At 45.4% G+C, this 19,792-nt stretch overlaps 1 protein-coding gene across 4 annotated transcripts in view; it reads right to left on the minus strand.

Moving 5' to 3' along the window:
• Xkr6 (XK related 6) overlaps nt 1–19,792 on the minus strand; it is a 174,881-nt gene that overhangs the window by 95,778 nt on the left and 59,311 nt on the right. For 3 of the 4 annotated variants that reach the window (XR_006150746.1, XR_006150747.1, XR_006150745.1), the window contains exon 3: nt 17,799–17,953. The exons of the other annotated variant lie outside the window; for it this stretch is intronic. The gene's annotated coding sequence lies outside the window, so the exon portion shown is untranslated. Of the gene's footprint in view, nt 1–17,798; nt 17,954–19,792 lie in introns of those variants that run through there. 4 annotated transcript variants of the gene reach the window in all.

The following is a 19,792-nucleotide window of genomic DNA, read 5'->3' on the forward strand; positions in this document are numbered from 1 at the left end:
CATCCGGTCTGTGTTAGTTTACTGAATTAACATCAACTCACCATTGATGACAAACGGCAGTTCCCCATCACCAAACATGCTTAAGGAGAGGCCTCTATCTAGCGAAGGGAAAAGCCTACATCAAGACCTCACGGGGAGGGGAGTTTGGAGGAGAGGGAACATGGAAGAAAAATGAGGGAGGAGGAGCAAGTTCAATAAGAAATGCACTCACTACCTTACTTATGTAACTATAACCCCTCCGCACATCACCTGACAGTAAATTTTTTTAAAGACCTCATCCAATACAAAGTTTTCGCATAGCTGAGCTGTGTGAGAAGGAGCTCCGTGGGGACAGAGAAGCCAGGGTGGTTGCTGGAACAGAAAGCAAAGCCTCTGTCAGAGTCCACTCTCTGGGAGTGGACTGGAAAGAAAGGAGGCTCCAAGAGCTCACTGACACCTGTTTGAGAGACTGCAGAGAAAATTCCACTCAGTGTCAGCTCAGAAAGATCCTCAGACTCACCCCTTGTAAAACTGTGATATCAGAAGACATCTTCATATCCGCACCTGAGCCCAGCTCAAGCATAATAGAGATGTTGTTAAATATCCACTTGAGGCAAAAAAAAAAAAAAAAAAAAAAAATAAGGATTTTCCAGAAACCCTGTCTGACATAAAATGATAATTTTGACCCAGATCCTTTTGCAAAAGAATGAATCTCTCAAAACCAACGTTAACACAGTCAAGCATAAAACAAGCTGCTTTATTACAGGCCATTTCAGATCGTGATGTTATAGCAACATTTATTTGGCCCACACCTCACCCCACTTTGCTGTTACTGATCTTTCACGGCACTGCCTTCCCTCTCCAACTAAATGCCAACTCTCTGGAGAGGTGAGCACATGCCTGATGTGCTGCACTCTACAGACTCAGTAAATGTGACTGAGCGCGCTGGGATATCTTTCAGGTGACCAAAAAAGGATGTGGAGCATTGGGGCTCACCCCTGTAATCCCAGCTACTCAGGAGGCTGAGAGCTGAGGATCCCAGTCCAAAGCCTGCCAGGCAAGAAGGGCTTCGAGACTCTGACCTCCAATTAATCACCAGAAAACTGAAGTGAAGCTGTGACTCAAAATGGCAAAGCACTCGTCTTGAGCATAAATGCTTAGGGACAGCATCCAGGCCCTGACCTCTCCCCCCCCCAAAAAAGGAAAGAGAGTACACTATGTGTGTGAAAAAGTGAGTGAAAGACACTAAATATTTTGATGCACATGATGATTAAACCACAACCTTTCCATTGATCTCAGCATTCTGGATGTACAGAGACTCATTTGTTTCTTCAGCCAATATTTAATGAGCTCCTATAAGTACAAGACATTAAAAATGAATAGAATGGTACTTGGCCTTTGGAGCATAGTCTAGCTAGATAAAATAAACTTTAATATGATTAAACTCCTTGTTAGAGGCATTAATTGTGCAAGCTGTGATTATTTGTAGCAGGACAAATCAAGCTTTTTGTACCTTGCATGTTGAAGATGCTCAATAAATGAATGATGAACTGAGGGTTAGATGGATGGAAAGATGGGAAGATGGGTGGACAAATGTGTACACAGGTAGAAGGGTGGGTGTCTAGATGGGGGAAGAAATAAGTGGACAGATTGCTGAATGGGTGAATAAATGAACAGATGAATGAGTGAATGTGGAAGTGGTTGGATAGATGGATGGATAGGTGGGTGGGTGGGTGGGTGGGTGAGTGGGTGGATGAGTGAATGGGTGGGTGAGTGGACAGGTGGATAAGTGGGTGAGTGGATATATAGGTGGATGAGTAGATGGGTGGATGGATGGGTGGGTGGGAGAAGAGTACATCATTTCAATGGGCTTTGGAAAGTGGGTTGTTCTTTCACAGTAAGAGCAAAGGTATGTATAGAGAAGATTCCTGCCAACAAAGCCCTGCAGGCCAATGTATACGAGAGGCAAGCACAGACCATGGCCGGGCACTCCATGGCTGGAACATCAGGTGATGAGAGCCATAGCACACAGGCTTGAACCAGAGTAGAGACAGGATCAACAATGTCTCACCAAGAATGAGACCTTGCCTCAGCTGCTGCTCCAGCGGAGGGACTGGAACTCTACGAGGAATGGAAATCTTTGAGGACTACTAAGTGAAATAGTTCAAGCATATCAAGATAATAATAATACAAGGGACACCTCTCTACCCAGCATTGTAAAAACTGAACACTGGGCATTCATTCATAGCTTTGTATTCTACGGCATTCCATTTCCCTTCCTGAGACTAGCAGCCATTGTACTCAATTTTTTGTTCATCATTCCCATTTGGCACCAGACATATGCTTACCTAAGTGCCACACACACGTAAACATACATACAATGTCAAATAGTTGCCAGGTTTAAGAATATTTGGGGGGGGGGTCAGTCATAGAGCTCGAACTCTTTGAGTCTGGATGCCGATCCTGAGCTCTTTTGCTCAAGGCTAGCACTCTACCACCTGAGCTACAGCACTACTTCGTTTTCTAGTGATCAATGGGAGATGAGTCTCATAGACATTCCTGCCTAAGCTGGCTTCGAACCATGATCCTTAGATCATGGATAGCTAGGATTATAAGCATGAGTCACCAGCACTAGCTAAAATTTTTAGATAACTTTTTTTAAATTACTGAAACAAATCTTTACTTAAGAAGTATGTAATATTCCACTAATGTGTACCTACAATTTCACCAGTCTCCTTTTTGTGGGGAGTGGGAGGGGGGGTTGTTGGTGGTGGTATTTCTAAAGGTTTTGCATATTCCTAGCAATGGAATGGCTGGGTGATGAGGGTATACACGTTCAATTCTACTACATAACTACCTTCAAGAGTAAGCAGCCCGTACACCTCTGGGAACAGGTGTGTGTACTGCTGGGCCAATGGGCCACCATCTGAGTTTGCATTTCCTGGGTTGCCAATGAGGCTGAACATCTTTTAATGTATTTATTGATGTTTTTATTTCCTCTTCAGAAACATCTATTCATATCTTTTGCCTATGTTTGAAAATGGAGTCTTCTTTTCTTCTTACTAGCCGGAAGGAGAGCCTATAAATTCTGAACACTAATCTGGTTCTGTTCTTCATACTGTAATTGTCCCTCCAGTTTGTGATTCATTTTCTGACATTGCCATAGGCATTCATGTATATTCTTCTTCTTAACTACAACTCACTGCCAATCCACCTTACAGGTGGCAAACTGGTCCTTGTGTTAGGGACCCGCTGCAGGGACCCACTGCTAGAATGAAGAAACAGAACCTGAGCCCAGGTCATTGTGATCCTGAGACCTTTGCTCTCCTGGTGACCCTTCTAGACCATCCCTTGTGCCCTGTCCCAGTGCTGAGAATGGAGAGAAGGGGAAGGAGGCCAGGGAAGCTGCTAGGGAAAGCCCAGAGCGGCGAACCCATGGCAAGATGGTTGTCCAGGTAAGGGGCACCGTGGTAGCACTCAGGGCATAGGAACCAGGGAGGAGGTAGTCAGGGGATTGTTTTTCTGGTGCTCTGAAGGGCTGGTGTGAAGTTCTGCAGAGGAGCCTGGGGGTCTGAATGAGCTAACACAGAAAAGTGCAACCCAGAAGCCCAACCTGTCCCACCCAAGGTCTGCCCACGTCCCCAGGCACTCAAGGCACCTCGTCTTTCTCCTTCTGCAGCCTAGTGCTAAGCACATAGGAAACACTTGCTGAATGACTGTTCAAAAACTGTTCAAATGCCTCATGCTCTGGTACCTGCCCCCCCCCCCCCAAATCTTGTGGCTCAAAATTTCTTGGCTATTAAAAAAAGAATTGGGGCCAGGCCCCAGTGGCTTATGTCTACAATCCTAGCTACCCAGGAGGCTGAGATCTGAGGATCAAGGTTCAAAGCCAGCCTGGGCAGACAAATCCAAATCCAAGAGACCTGTATCTCTAATAGCTATAAAAAAGCTGGAAGTGGAGGTGTGGCTCAAGTGGTAGAGCAGCCTGGGGGTGGGGGTGGGGAACCTAAGGAAGAATAAGAGTCCCTCAGTCCCAGCACACTGACCGACTGAGGTCAAAGCTACAACTCTATTCTGCAGTTGAGTGTAACAAATGCAGTATGTGGTATTAAGCAAGATTATAAATCACTTTAAATCACATTAGGTCTTGTTTTGCTGCCAAGTGACCCTGTACCAAACTTAAGTAAACACTTTCAGGTTTTGGAAGGTAGAGTTACAGATAAGGGATGGAGTCCATAGCACTGCTCGTTTAATGTTTCTGATTTTAACTCTGAGAACAAAATGCATTTTTCCAGTGTAACTCCTGGAGTATACTGGCAGGTGCATTCACACACATCCACAAATATCAAGCTGAGTAACATTTCATCAAATAATTCTCTCGTGTATATGTAGGCTTCTTTTGAGTCTTTTTTCCTATTCATTTCCTGGTCATAGCCCATTAGCCCAATCCAGCCCATATTAACACAGATCTGAGATCTAGGTTCTAAGTTCAGTGAGGTGCCGGGAAGAGGCTACTGGATTCTCTGAATCCATCCTGTGCAGATGCTAGCATGGGACCCATGGATTAGATGGGATTAAGTGATATAAATCAGGCTCATGTTCTCTCATATATACTAAATTATATTATTATATATTACCTATACACCTAAATTATAAACATATAAACATATACAGAGCCATATGCCTATGTCTACGAACTGACTAAAATACAGTCTATGTAGGTGAGGATTCCAATGGTGTAACTCCTTCAAATAGCTAACTTGCAATTTTAAAAATGAATACCTGGAAGCTAGAACATGTGGAGATTTTTTTGGGTGAGGAGGGTGGGAGGGAGGCGGATGGAGAACAAATGATGAGAAGAAAGGTTAAGTTTGGTTAAAAAATTTTATTTATTGCTAGTCCCGGGGATTGAACTCTGGGCCTGGGTGTTGTCCCTAAGCTTCTTTTTGCTCAAGGTTAGCACTCTACCACTTGAGCCACAGTGCCACTTCCAGCTTTTTCTGAGTAATTCATTGGAGATTAAGAGTTTCATGGACTTTTCTTCCCAGGCTGGCTTTAAACTGCGATCCTCCAATTTCAGCCTCCTGAGTAACGAGGATTACGGGCATGAGCCACCAGTACCCAGCTTGGTTTAAGTATTTTCAACATGACATTATAACAGTATTATAGTAAGAACTTCAGGCCATTCTCCCTTCTTACATTTCATGTATGTAATAAACATAGTTTGTGATACAAAATTTTGAACATTAAACTTTGAGATCTTTCTATTATCCACATTTTATTGGGAACATATATAGTATCCCATAATCAGAGGACCTAAACAGCAGCAAAGAATCTTCCCTTACAACCCTTTGCCTACTGACCCTCCGAACACCCCCTTCAAGTCATCCACTGTGGTACCAAGGTGACTACAGCTCCAGACAGGACTCCCATCTCTGCACGTCCTCTTCCGAGCCAAAGGACGCTGCCCTCCTTCCGCCTCACAAGCTGGTCAGCGTCATCAGCGGCATTGCTGAGGCACCAGACATACTTCAGTTATTTGCCCAAAGCCAAGATCTCATACCTTCCCGCTCCTCTCCAACCTCATGCCGGCAGTCTGGCTGCTTCTGCTACACAGAACGCCACGCCACCGCCCACACTGACACACTTTAAAAAGAAACTGCAACAAGAGTGCTGACTCATAAGCCAACTTCTTTGCAGAATCTTCAACTAGCCACTCTGAAACTCCCATGTAGAGAAATAGGAACATTTTATTCAGAGTTAACTGCTCCACACGGTCTGGTTGGACAGATGTGACCATTTTCTAGTTCAATGGTTCCCCAGGTTTCTCAGATATCCATATGCAAGTTTTTGTTTTTGCCAGTTGTGGGGCTTGAACTCTGGGCCTGAGTGCTGTCTTTGAGTTTTTTGTTTTTTGGTCCGGTCATGGGGCCTGAACTCTGGGCCTGGGCGCTGTCCCTCAGCTCTTCAGCTCAAGGCTAGTGCTCTACCACTTGAGCCACAGCGCTACTTCTGGCTTTCTTCTCTTTGCTTATGTGGTGCTGAGGAATTGAACCCAGGGCCTCAGGCATGCAAGGCAAGTGCTCTACCACTGAGCCACCTTCCCAGCCCCAATCTGCATGTTTTCTGTACCATTTTATATGCAATTTTACTGTACATCAAAGGGCAAAATTGTGGTCCAGTAATATACAAGTGTAAAGTGCTATTAAATATATTACACATTCTACGTATTTTAAAGCTACTTGCTGTAGTGCAGAAGCACCTAAGGTAGGCACACAAAGCAGGCAGCATGCAAGCTGGAAATAATTCCAGATGCCACACTGTGAGGCTAGTGATTTCAGAGAAGGGTGCAAACTGTGTTCCCATGGAACACAGGGTTCCAGGTTCCCTTTGGCATGGTAGCAAGAATAACACTGGGACTTCACTGCTAAGAGGAGTGATGAGAATCCTAAGAACCTCCTGAAAATGGCCTAAGAAAACTCGAATCAGGAGAGCTCCTGCCAGTCCTGGGGCAGGCAGAGGCCGAGCACCAAGGTGATGTTCCTTCTCCCCTCTGCCCTTGCCCCGAAACTGCACCCAGCGAGCTGCCACCTCTTATCCACAGAGCTGTCCACTGAACTCTGCATCCAGCCTGGGGCGGGGGGGCGGGGGCAGGAGGGCAAGTGCCCACCAGAGAGGAGCTGTCAGCGAGGCCAGCCTGCCTCGGCATCTTTCCAGAGAGGAGCCGTCAGCGAGGCCAGCCTGCCTCGGCATCTTTCCGCCATGTTTTGAAGCAATGGTGCTTGGCATTAACCCAAGTGAAGCTCTAATGTATAGATGACAGGCTCAGCAGAGAGGAACAGGAGGCAGACCCAGGCTACGGGACAGGGAAGTCCACCCAGAGGATCGCTCGCCTGTAAACCCTAACCCTCTAAATCCAGATTGAACTCTGGCGGTGGAGGACGATGCATGCATGCACTTGTTCGGGTTGTTCTCGGAGGAACCACCCCCAGCTAATCAAAGACCCCGCTGACTGGGCTTGTATCTTAGTGGATGTGCACTGCCATGTGAAAATGGGGAGCACTGACCGGAGGGACAGGCCAACCAGGCTGGCCCAGGGCGGCCTCTCCAGGACATCATGGCACAGAGAAGGGGTGTGGCCTTGGGGGTCCCTGGGGAGAAGCATTCTCAACAAAGGAAGAGGCAGGAAGGCCCTGGCCCAGGAGGGGTGGGGTGTGTGTGGAGGAGTCCGTAGACTATGGTTTTTCAGCAGAGCTCACTGTTAAGAACAGAATAACTTGTACAGAACCAAGCCTCTCACACTAACAGGGCAGCCTCTTTAATAGTTGCTTCATCCCCAACAGCTTAGTCTAGAATCATCCCGAGATCTTACCATCAAAAAGTATGGGGGAGGAGGGCTGGGAAGGTGGCTCAGTGGTAGAGCACTTGCCTTGCATGCATGAGGCCCTGGGTTCGATTCTTCAGCACCACATAAGCAAAAAGAAGAAAGCCAGAAGTAGCACTGTGGCTCAAGTGGTAGAGTGCTAGCCTTGAGCTGAAGAGCTGAGGGACAGCACCCAGGCCCAGAGGTCAGGCCCCACGACCGGACCCCAAAATTAAAAAAAAAAAGTATGGGGGAGGAAATGAGGGAAGACACACACACACACACAGACACAGACACACAGACACACCCCAACCTTGCCAGGTCTTGTTAAACCCTCTCCAGAAAGCGCTTTCCCTAAAATAACAGCAAAAAAAAAAAAAAAAAAAAGTATCACCCACACTGCGCCCTCCTACAGACTGGCAAGGCTTGACTGAGAAGTGTGGCACCTTTATGTAGGATTTCCAGTTTCTCTGGAAAATGTCTCTTTGATCCGCCTCATTAGACTAGAAACTTGGAATCAAAGCAGCCCCAGGGGAGGAAGCTAGAAAGTTCTGTTTTAGTTTGGCTCTGTTCATACTCCTCACTATGTGCTGGCCTTGGCCTTGGGGCCAGAAACCGGACATCCAGTTCCACACGATAGTCCTGAGCAACAGCATGGGCCAGCGGGCGGCAGCTGGGTGAGGAACTGGAAGCACTCAGGGTCGCGCTCTTCCGTGGGAACCCCGCTATCCTCCTGAATGAGAGCAAGGGGTCCCAAGGGAACAGCACACAGCCTCGCAGAGTGCCACTCTCAATGAACTTGCTGTGGTACTGGCTTCCAGTACTGTGTGTCACAGATACAGGAGGCCCTGTTTTTGACGTGTCCATCACTTGTACCAAGTTGATAATCGAAGAGCAGCATACAGGCTAGTCACGGAAACCAACTTTGTAAGAGAGAAAAACTAGAAAGAACCAGAATGAAAACTACACACTACTTACTTTCCCAGCCACCGTTGAGTTGGTGGCAAGCACTCTGGGCAGCCATGCAAAACAGAGCTGTTGGGAACTAGAGGGAATCTGGGAAAAACATATAACAGCGGGACCCATCAGCTGCACTGGACATTGACCAAAATGAACTAAGCAACTCAATGGCAGCGATGGGAGGGAGGGAACAAGTGGGAAAGAGGGAACAGCTGACGCTATGCAAAACAAAAGAAAGGTACCGATGTGGAAGAAACAACTGTATCGCAAAGCTCATAGAACTCATAAATGTTACCGACTGTGATAGACAATTTGCTCCAGGAAAGTTAGGATGTGTTTGTAACTTTAAATGAGCATCACTATCCCACAATATTGTGAAATTTGGGAAATTATATAACTACTTAATCACAATAAAAAATTTGGGGAAAAAAACCCAGAGCTGTTGGCATGGATAATGGGCACGCATGCGGCAGAGGACGCAGAGGGCTGAAGCAATGGCAATCAGACTATCGAGAGTGAGCGTTTTTCTGCACTATTTGTCACTTCAACAAATTCTGCCATCTTTGCAAGGAAACCAAGTATGTGTTTCAAGGAAATTTTGACTGATCCTCTGCCCTGCTCGGAGGAACGGTCACGGGGTGAAAGCAAGCTACAGAAGATGGCACGCTCCCGCCCTGGCACTGAAGCCCTCGGCACGGCCCGGGGAGCCTCACCATCTCCCCGTCATCAGCCCAGTCAGGGCTGTGGTGACACGGCTTGGGGCCCACCCTTTGCTCAGGGGACACAGGCACAGCCCGCGGGGCTGTCCTGGTGGAATCGGCCCACCCCAGCGTCACCCCTTGCCACCAGTGCGTGACTCAGGCCCACCCTCACCCATTATACCACCGAGATGCCACTCGAGTTAGCCTGGAGGAAAGCTGAGGAAGGGGGTGAGCAGGGCTGTGCAGGGCTGCTCACGGCTGCCAGTACTGCCCAGGATGAGCCGAGAAATTTCCATTTCTTTTTTCTAAGGACAACCTGTTGGTGAGCCTCATCTTCCACAAATCTCGCTTTGGAGCAGAATCTACGCTGGTGTATCCAGTTAAGCATGGCAACCTGGCCTTTCCCTTGCATCCTGGGTATGCATCGGTCCTCTTATCCACATTCATAAAGCTGGTGCTGTTCTGAACAGCATGGTGAGTCTCCTGCATCCCACCTGGGCCAGAGGCCACCTGTCCTGTGTATCTGTGCTGCCCGTACAAATCAGGAAAATGCCTCAAATACAAGATGCTTAGAAAAGGACCCCGTGGAGAATGGTGCCTCCCCCCCCCCCCACCCATTCCAATTCACTTACTGTTGTCTGACTGCACCTGCTGCAATGCAGTCTCCAAGAGCCTAGGCCAGTGCTAGGGCCCAGAGACACACCAGCGATGTGCTTGCTCCAAGAACGAAGACTGTTTCAATACTCCACGTCCAGCCCCATTATGCCTGTCAAACTCTCTGCCACTCAGCTTTTTGAAAGAATGATTTTGGTGTCAACAATCATACTGAAAAATGTGGGGGGAGCTGGGAAGGAAAGGGGTGACTTCCACTGATGAAAGACAGCGTCTTACCATCATCCAGCAGGGCTGAAGGAGAAGCCCCGCCTGCTCCTGGCGTTCAGGCCGCCGAGGTGTAGAATGTTGCAATGACCTTTCTGTGTGGACTTCTAACGTGAACTCGGGGCTTGCAGTGAACACGGGGAACCAGCCACTCAAGAGCTAAAGAAAATCCCCATTTCTGGAGGAAGGCTGAGATAGTTTACCTACACTGTAAACTGAGTTCAAGCGAGACAGATCCTGGCAAGAGAAAGAAAACAAAGCCCCGCTTCTGGGTAATCAAGAATTCAGTCAGAAATGTGCTTACCTCAAAACAGGACTGCAAATCCATCCCAGTTTGTGGCCCTACCGTATTTGAAGTGAAATTATCCCGATACTTACTGGCCTATACTCTTGACGTGGTGGTAAAATGAGGAGCTTCGAAATGCTGCATTCAAATCTTGAATGGCAGGTTATGCTCTTGGCCATGCCAGCGGTTTCACACCCACAAGGATGTGTTGTGACCTTTCACATCAGTGTAAAATGAGCTCCCCAGACAATTCGATTTACTCAGTAATTTCCTTCTTGCTTTCAAGTCCCAGTGAATACAGGAAGCATATGTCTGCCTCACTAATCAGAGCACAGGGTTTAATAATTCAACGCTGGTCTCCTAAGAAAAAGTCTCTACGGAAAACACTTAAGTGTAGAATATGGCCCACTTTCTCTAATGAGCAATCAGAAAGAATTCTGCATTATCCCAAGCGGTAAGGAGGTGCTTTAGAGCACTGTGAACCAGACCAGACCACAGGCTTCCTCTCAACTTCCTGCCCAGGAGCAACCAGAGGAAGGATAAAACTTGACTTCCCCAAGACAGGGAAAAATAAATCCCAGTGTCTTCGCTCAAAATTCACTTGACACATAGTATTACTGAACATTTACTCACTCAAGTGGCTGGCCTGCAAGTGAGTAGAATACGGAATTTGTATTATTCAGCTTAAACTTTCCCTGGGAAAATAACCACATAGCTCAAATACAACACTCATCCTTAGTACCTCCTCCTTCGGGGTCCTTTTGCCAGTCCTCTAGAGAGAACTAGCAAACGCAGTCTAGTCACTCAAGGAGATACAAAGTTTAACTTAGTACCCAGAAAGAAAACATGCATGGCATCATTTTACATATTTATATATCATATATATTTCCATAAATAACTAGGAAATGACCTTTGTAGTCTGATAACTTCTGCAGATTAAGTAATTAACTGCAATAGTGTGAATTCCTGAAAATCTGTGTTCTACTGGACTTTTGCATCATCTGACATGTTTGTTTTTCCTGGTCCAGCTCTGGGGCTTAAACTTGGGGCCTGGGTACTGTCCCTGAGCATTTTTGCTCAAAGCTAAAACTACTGCTCAATTACTTAAGCTATTGCTCCAGGATTTTCCTGCCTGAGGTGCCTTCAAACCACAATCTTCAGACCTCAGCCTTCTGAGTAGCTAGGATTACAAACATGAGCCACTGGTGCCTGACTGATTTCACCTTATTTTTATATGCAACTGTGACCTGACTTTCCCAGAAAGTTCTTGGCCGATCTTGGTGAAACCCACTGCTCTCATGTGCTACAATGTCATATTTTTAAAACAGAGATTCCCATTAAACGAACACCAATGCTGAGTTCAAAATCCAGACTTTGCCAAACTGCGCCCAGGTCCTTCAGTGACCTGGGATGCATGCTATGGGCAACACAGAATGAAGCGGGTCCCTCAACACTCCAATAGTGAGCATTCAGTTCCAAGAAGCAGCAGCTTCCAGCCCTTCAATTTCACAAATGGACACCTTAAGGATAATCTTAAAGAGATGTGCGACTATGAACTTTTTGTTTTTGGTCAGTCATGGGACTTGAACTCTAGGCCTGGGTGCTGTCCCTCAGCTTTTCAGCTAAAGGCTAGTGCTCTACCACTTCGGCCATAGCCACATCTGGCTTTCTGGTGGTTAACTAGAGATAAGAGTCTCACAGAGGGCTGGGAAGGTGGCTCAGTGGTAGAGCGCCTGCCTTGCATGCGTGAGGCCCTGGGTTCGATTCCTCAGTACCACATAAGCAAAAAGAAAAAAGCCGGAAATGGCGCTGTAGCTCAAGTGGTAGAGTGCTAGCCTTGAGCTGAAGAGCTGAGGGACAGCGCCTAGGCCCAGAGTTCAGGCCCCACGACCGGACCCCAAAAAAAAAAGTCTCACAGACATTCCTGCCTGGGCTGGCTTTGAACCATGATCCTCAGAACTTAGCCTCCTCAGTAGCTAGGATTACAGGTGTGAGCCTCCAGCGACTGGCTTACCAACTTTTAATTGTATAAAACAAATGCATACAGAAAAAAGGTATCATTTACTTTCTTTTTTTTAGATTAGGGTATAAAAATTTAAGACAATTTTGTCAGTCATAGGCTTGAACTCAGGGCGTGGTACTGGTTCAGCCCTTTCTCTCAAGGCTGTCACTCTACCAATTTGAGCACAGTGCCACTCCCAGTTTTCTGGTGGTTAACTGGAAATCAGATTCTCTTGGACTGTCTTGCCTGGACTGGATTTGAACAGCAAGCCTCAGGTCTCAGCCTGAGTAACTACAATTACAGGCATGAGCGACCCGTACCCTTCTTTAAGACAACTTTTTAATTGAAAATTAAGGTTTGAGGGGCTGGGAAGATGGCTCAGTGGTAGAGCGCTTGCCTTGCATGTCTGAGGCCCTGGGTTCGATTGCTCAGCACCACATAAGCAAAAAGAAAAAAGCCGGAAGTGGCGCTGTGGCTCAAGTGGTAGAGCGCTAGCCTTGAGCTGAAGAGCTGAGGGACAGCGCCCAGGCTCAGAGTTCAGGCTCCACGACTGGACCTCTTCCCCCCCAAAATTAAGGTTTGAGCCAGGCCCCAGTGGAACATGCCTGTGGTCCTAGCTACTCAGGCTAAGATCTGGAGGACTGCACTTCAAAGCCAGCTGAGGAAGAAAAAGTCACAGAGACTCTATCCCCAAGTGATCAGCAAAAAGCAGAGCTAGAAGTGTGCCTCAAGAGGAGTCCAGGGAAGATGGCGGAGGAGAAGCTGGAGGCTAAACAAGCTCTCGCATAGAAGTGCGCCTCAAGAAGCAGCATGCCAGCTGAACAAGCAATAGAGTATGAGGTGCCAAGTTCAAACCCAATACCACCACCACCAAAAAAAAAGGGAGGAGGCAGACAAAGAAAAAGATTGCATTCCCCTACGTTCTTGTTTGCCTTCTCCCTATTTTGTCTGTTAGGAATCTACCCTGTCAGTGCAGCAACAACTGTGGGGCTGGACTTACACCCAAGTTCCCTTGGCTGGATTTAGAACAGAACACACGTAAACACTCAATACTGCAGAATCCAGGCAGACGTCTTCCCTGGGAAGAAACCACACACTCTCACACATATACTCTCTCTCTCTCACACACACACTGCCCAACTCCCTGACTCCTTACCCTGCTAACCTGGGGTAGAAAAGTTACACAGCGCAATTTAGATTATCTTGTTTATTCATGCTCTTGTTTATTTAACTCAAAGAACAAAAACAAAGACAGGAATGTCTCATGACTGTAATAAAGGAATGCGCCAACATCTGCCTTCAACACAGTTACATTAAGGAATACCTCAGCCATGCCACTCAGCCAGTGAAATCAAGTCTGGCCAACTAATAACAACTAATAACAGTGCCAGAGTCACCAAACAAAATAAAAGCACAAACAAAAGCTTGTTAAAACCTCTTTCAGAGTACAAACTTGTTTCTTCTGGACCACATCTACGCTACACACAGCAGATACTCATTCCAGTCCCCCAAGCAGTCAGTCAAAACCAAAAGCTCAGACAACACATGGACTATGTTATTTCTTACATTTGAGCACAATATGAGCAGATTCTGAGAGTATCCACACAGTGCATGAAAAATAGTCATTCTTTAAACCTTTCCTCAAAAGCAATGTGAAAAGTATTGGGTTTTACTTTTTTTCAGAGCAGGGCTCACCATACATATACACACACATAATAGTACATCCTCTTACACAAAACACATGTGATTCTGATTTTTTTCTCCACCTCTCAGGCCTCAAGCCCTATGCCATTGAAGACATATTCTACCCCCTTTTGTACCAGTTTCCACCATGATCTTCCTATCTCTACCTCCTGAGTAGCACAGATTACACAGGTGTACCACCTCACAAAGCCTGGGTTTTTGTTTTGAGTTCTCCAGTTTGTGCTGGTCCTGGGCACTGTCCCTGATCGTTTCTGCTCAAAGTTAGTGCTCTATTATTTGCACTACAGGTTTTCTGGCATTTTTGGTACTTACCTGGAAGTAAGGAGTCTCACAGATGGCTTTGAACCATGATCCTCAGAGCTCAGCCTCTGCAGGAGGATTTCAGGTGAGGGCCACCAATGCCTGGCATATATAGCCTGTTTTTTGAGACAGGCTCTCAGTTTTGCCTGGGCTGACCTTGGAGCACAATCCTGTGTCACCTCTTGAGTAGCTAGGATCACAAACATGCACCACTACACCCAACCTGAATAACAGCTTATTTCTAAAATGCCAGTACAATATGGCAATTTTTGTTCTATCTTTGTTTACATAGACACACATAGCTAGACAATAGATTCGTGTAGGCCTGAAAAGCCGGCCTAGTTTTCCACAAATATTGCCTTGAATTGCTATGAGATTTTCTCTGATACTTGTTTTCACTGTCACCAAGGGAAACGTGGCTATCTCCAGCTGCTCCAGTCCCAGCTAGCTTCCAGACACGAGGTCTGGATCTTCCTGCTCCGAGGCAGGCTGCGGCCCACGCCAGCCCTCAGAACCAGCAGTTGTAGGGGGAGTTTGGGTGACACCAGCCCCCAGCAGTGCCCAATGGGGAGCCAATGGCCTCAGAAACTACGTCTGTCACACAACTAAAAGGCCACCTGCACAATACAATGCTAGTACATTTTTATAGGAACATCTTAGACAGCAAAAGTCCCTAGGTCTAGAACTACGGAAAGGACGGAAGTGGGAAACGGGGCAAGCAACCAGTAGGCCTTTTACAGTAAGGCACTCACCAGGCTCCAGGCCTCGGCAGAGGTAAGGGAATGTGAGGGAAGAAGACTGTAATATGTCTACCATGTCTACTGAAGTTAAAGGGGCTACCGTTGTGAAGAGCTGGAAAAAAACATGTAATGAAATTACTTGAGCAGAAGAGGTCTGGCAACAATCTGACCGATTTTGAATCCCATGTGCTCAACGTTTTCCCAGAGAGGCCCTGGCTCCAAGGCCTGCGTCCAGCTCTGTCTCCCTCTCAATCACTCTCTCCAGGGATGTGAAATTCCGAGGCACTGCTGTAAAGGCCCCCAACACCACAGGCTGAATCAGAAAACACCTTCAAATACGGACTACATGAAGGGATCCAGGGCTCCCTCTGACACTGGAGTCACCAGCCACAAAGCCACACTGAAAGCAATGACTGATGGGGAGAGGTGACTTTGTTTCTGTGATATGGCTTGTCTACAGGTCCAACCTGCAAACAGCAGTCCACGCAGAAGCCACCGGCGGCCTACGGTGCGTCATGCGTTGTCACTGACGATGCTCCTACAGGTTCCTTCAGACTGCCGTGATCTTTCAGGGCACTTCCAGTGACGCCATCCTGTACAGGAAAGTCCCAGTGACCGACATAGCAAGTGGGCAGCCCAAGACGTCCAGGTGCAGAGGAGAGCTGCTCACAGGGCCTTTCTTGTGATGAAGCACATTTCCAATAGTACGACTTAATACATCCATTCTGTGGCCAAAAATGGTCTGAAGGCACTCTTTTCTATACTTCCAGATATATTAGTAAAAGCAGGAGTCACACATCCAGAAAACCTAAAAGGACTAACGATGGAATAATCTAGGAATCTTGATTTCCCTAAGAATGGGCTACAAATGGAAAAGCCACAAACAATCCCAATCACTATTACAATGCACACATTTCTAGTCACTATTATAATTTTATGCCATGAATTTGAAATGTGAAGACAGAGTCACATTTAAAGAAAAACATCTTCATAATAATTAAAAGTTTTAGAAAAAGTAGTTACTGAAAATTAAAGCTTGGAGTTATTCTGAACTACAGCTCCTGTGAAGGCAGGAAGCAGAAGGCAGGACCCCCCCCCCAGCTCCTGCCCTCCCCAGGGCCTCAGGATCCATTTCTTCTGTTTGTTCTCTGCCCCCAGCTCTGCAGTTTGGCCCTGTTACAAAGAAGCTCTCTGTGGTGACTACAGGTGTCTGTGTGGAAAGGCAGAGGAGCCAGGGAAGAGGGAGATCAACCTGGGAGTGAGGGCAGAAGTAGAAGGAAGAGAGCATCATAGGCGGCCAGGGGCTACTACTGCTGGCCCAGATACTGTGACAACACTACACATGTGTGGTCTTCTTAGGGAAGGAGCCCTAGCTTCTCCTTCAGATTTCCAGGTGGAGTTGGTCTAAAACTTCCTGTTTAGCTTACTTTCTCTGGGCCTAACTCATGCAAAGCTGTTCCTCCATCTCTGATGTATCAGTGGTGTGCCAGGCTGGGAAGCAGTGACCCAGAAAGGCACAGGCTTCCCCTGAGCCCCACCAAAACGCTTTGTCATCACAACTGAAGCCAACAGAAACCTGAAAACACATTTCAAGATTTATTTACCAGTTTCTAGGATATGCCCACCAAACACCTGACTGTATTCATATCCTCGCTTCTCCACCATGCTCAACATTGTAGGGATATTTACTTGGAGTTACAGTGACACTAGATATTCTAGAATGAAATCAAACTCACTGTTGGTAAATGCATCCGTCTTTTTACAGTTCACCCTTAAGCATGGCAGCACGCTCCTGAGCTCCCCAGAGCGCGCCAGGCGGCTCCTGTCCAAGGTGCTTCCCACGGCTCATCTTCATCTACACCTCTGGCTCCTACCCTTGCTGCACTTAGGTTAGCTCTACAAGCTTAACTCCCACCCACCCTCTTTCTCTTTCAGGTGTACTCAGTTTTCAGAATCTAAGAAGGTCTTTAAATATTCATTCCAGTGAGGACCAAATTTTTCTCTGCCTGGTGAATTCCTTGTGGGTGTATCAAATGCCAAAGCCCAGGCAATGCTGAGGCTGGCACCGGTGAGGAAGAGACACCTCCAGCGACACAAGTACCACAGAAGGAGCTCTGAAAAAGCCAGTCATCACTGAAAAACTGCTAAATAGGCAACATACATTTAGATTAAACTGCAAGTTGATTTTAAACGTCTAATGTTTTCAATCTTTTAAATACAAGTTAAAATATGCATCTAATGTTTTCTATCTCAAAACAAACCAAAGTGAGTGTGTGTGTGTATGTGTGTGTGTGTGTGACTATACCTTATAACAAAAGCATGCGGGAGAGTAATGGAAAGGCCCTTCATCTTCCAGTACAAACCTTAGGACTTGCTCGGACTTCATAATACCAGTTCCACCAATAAAAATACCTGCAATAAACTCCTATGTGAAACTTTTCCCGAGCATTCAATCACTCACCCAAAAAGAAAAGAGGTGAGCGAGAAGCTTCTTTCCCAACACAATAGCATTCTGTCCTACATAATAAAGTCAGATTTTACAAACAAGTAGTTTTTTCCCATAGGTATATTTGGATATACTTCGGGTAGTGTATTCTAATACAGACCATTTGGGACCATTTGCAGAGTGAAATTTTGTGGCTATTGTATTTAAGATTGTTTACTGGCTTTATTTCTACTTTTTTATTCTGATCAATAATAACTATCTCTGATCTAAATAATCTACACTACAAGGTAGATAGAAAAGAAAATCAGCTAACCAAACAGGCATGGGAAGAAACTACATAAAATATCAGGTCCAAAGAACTCAAAACCATCAAAAGGTAAATGTCTCCAGAGCGCAGGTGGTAATACCAGACATGCCTGCTGACTTAGAAACACAAAGTTCTTTTTCATACTTTTATTAAATCTGCTAGTTCTCCTAGCAAGTTATTATTTGTATGTCAGAAAACGTAATTTCCAAGGTTCCTAAATTTCCAATATATTCAACTTAGGGCTCCAAGATTCTGAGCATGCCATCACCAAAAAAAAATTTCAAACCTAAAAAACAAAAAGGGGAAAAAAAATTAAACAACGTCAAAGGAAAAGAATTCTTAGAAAAGGTTATTTACTTTTATTACTTCAAAACATTTTAACATTAAAATTTTTTCATCTTAGATTTATTTCCTTTTAAGTCTAATATTAAAGTTTTGCTTTAAAATAAGGCAGGCTACATATATTAAAATATTAAACATATATATACATATATAGCACCTACTTACTGGTTCAAAACATCTCCACACTTAAATCTGAAGCTTTAAAACAGTATTAGTTTTATTTTCTCTTAAAGAAATCATCATGAAGGCATTCTATGCCTAAGTAAAATCAAATTTTGTTCTTGTACAACTCATACCTTTAGAAACTTTTAGTCCATTAATAATCCTTTTAGTCTTTTCAGTTCATTAATTAACTTGTAGCACATTAGAAAGATGTTGTTCAAAGTTCTCTAACCTCAAAAATGCCTGACCTAGTCAGGTTTTTTTAATGAAAAAGAAAAATAATTTTTCTCTGAATAAACAGAAGATATTGAAATTTCTAAAAATACACCTATTAGTAACTGTTCCTCAAGCTTGACTTGAGCTCCTGGACTCCACCGTCCTTCGGCCTCTGCCTCCGGAGTGCTATGACTACGAAAGCACGTTCCCTGCTTACCTGGCAGCAATAAGACGTTGGTACTACACAAACACGTTCTACTGTGGCAAGACCATGACATTTAAAACCAGCTCAGCAGGGCTGGGAAGGCGGCTCAGTGGTAGGGCACTTGCCTTGCATGCCTGAGGCCCTAGGTTTGATTCTCGAGCACCACATGAGCAAAAAGAAAAAAAGCCGAAGTGGCACTGTGGCTCAAGTGGTAGAGCGCTAGCTTTGAGCTGAAGGACAGCGCCCAGGCCCAGAGTTCAGGCCCCACGACCAGACCCAATAAACAAACAAACAAACAAACAAACAAATAAATATAAAACCAGGTCAGAAATTACTCTATAGAAAACCAAGAGTTCAGGGGGCTGGGAATGTGGCTCAGTGGTAGAGCGCTTGCCTTGCATGCATGAGGCCCTGGGTTAGATTCCTCAGTACCACATAAGCAAAAAGAAAAAAAAAAGCCGGAAGTGGTGCTGTGGCTCAAGTGGTAGAGTGCTAGCCTTGAGCTGAAGAGCTGAAGGACAGTGCCCAGGCCCAGAGTTCAGGCCCCACAACCGGACCCAAAAAACAAAAACAACAACAACAACAAAAAAAAAAAAAAAAAATTAAAAGAAAAAAAAGAAAAGAAAACCAAGAGTTCAGAGTTCACATTTCCAGGGAGGGAGTATATAATTCCTCATCAGGAGATTTGGTAAAACAGAATACAACTCCTGACTCATTGGTTTTCTCTAGAACAAGGCTTGACAGGCCTATGGGCAACCCTACAGGGACCAGCATGAGGAAGCAGTTTTCTTAGTGCATGTGAACAATTCTATCATTACAGAATGTCACATACATGAAGGGGAAAAAAAATTTTACCCTAAATTTTATGTCACTTTTAACAAGATTAAGAAGATAAGCAAACTCTGCAGAGAATTGAGCCTCTAAAAGAAAACCTGAAAACAAACGTGACCTCTTTAAAAAGAAAAATATTCTCTGTCGAACAGACTTAGAATTTGCTTTTTGTATTGCCCTACCAATTTGGATGAAATTTACTTTTCTCAGCATCTCATCAATTAAACAACTGCATAACATAGGTAAAAAGAAGTAAATTTGTGTGTTGATTTTGCTATCAATGCTATTTCATACAGTATAGGAAATGAAATCAGACAGGGAACCACTTATCTGAACTAACAGCTTAGTGTAAAATCTGCAGTGTGACTG

Source organism: Dipodomys spectabilis, unplaced genomic scaffold, assembly GCF_019054845.1.
Source record: "Dipodomys spectabilis isolate Male_0828 unplaced genomic scaffold, ASM1905484v1 ptg000263l, whole genome shotgun sequence".
Taxonomy (NCBI): domain Eukaryota; kingdom Metazoa; phylum Chordata; class Mammalia; order Rodentia; family Heteromyidae; genus Dipodomys; species Dipodomys spectabilis.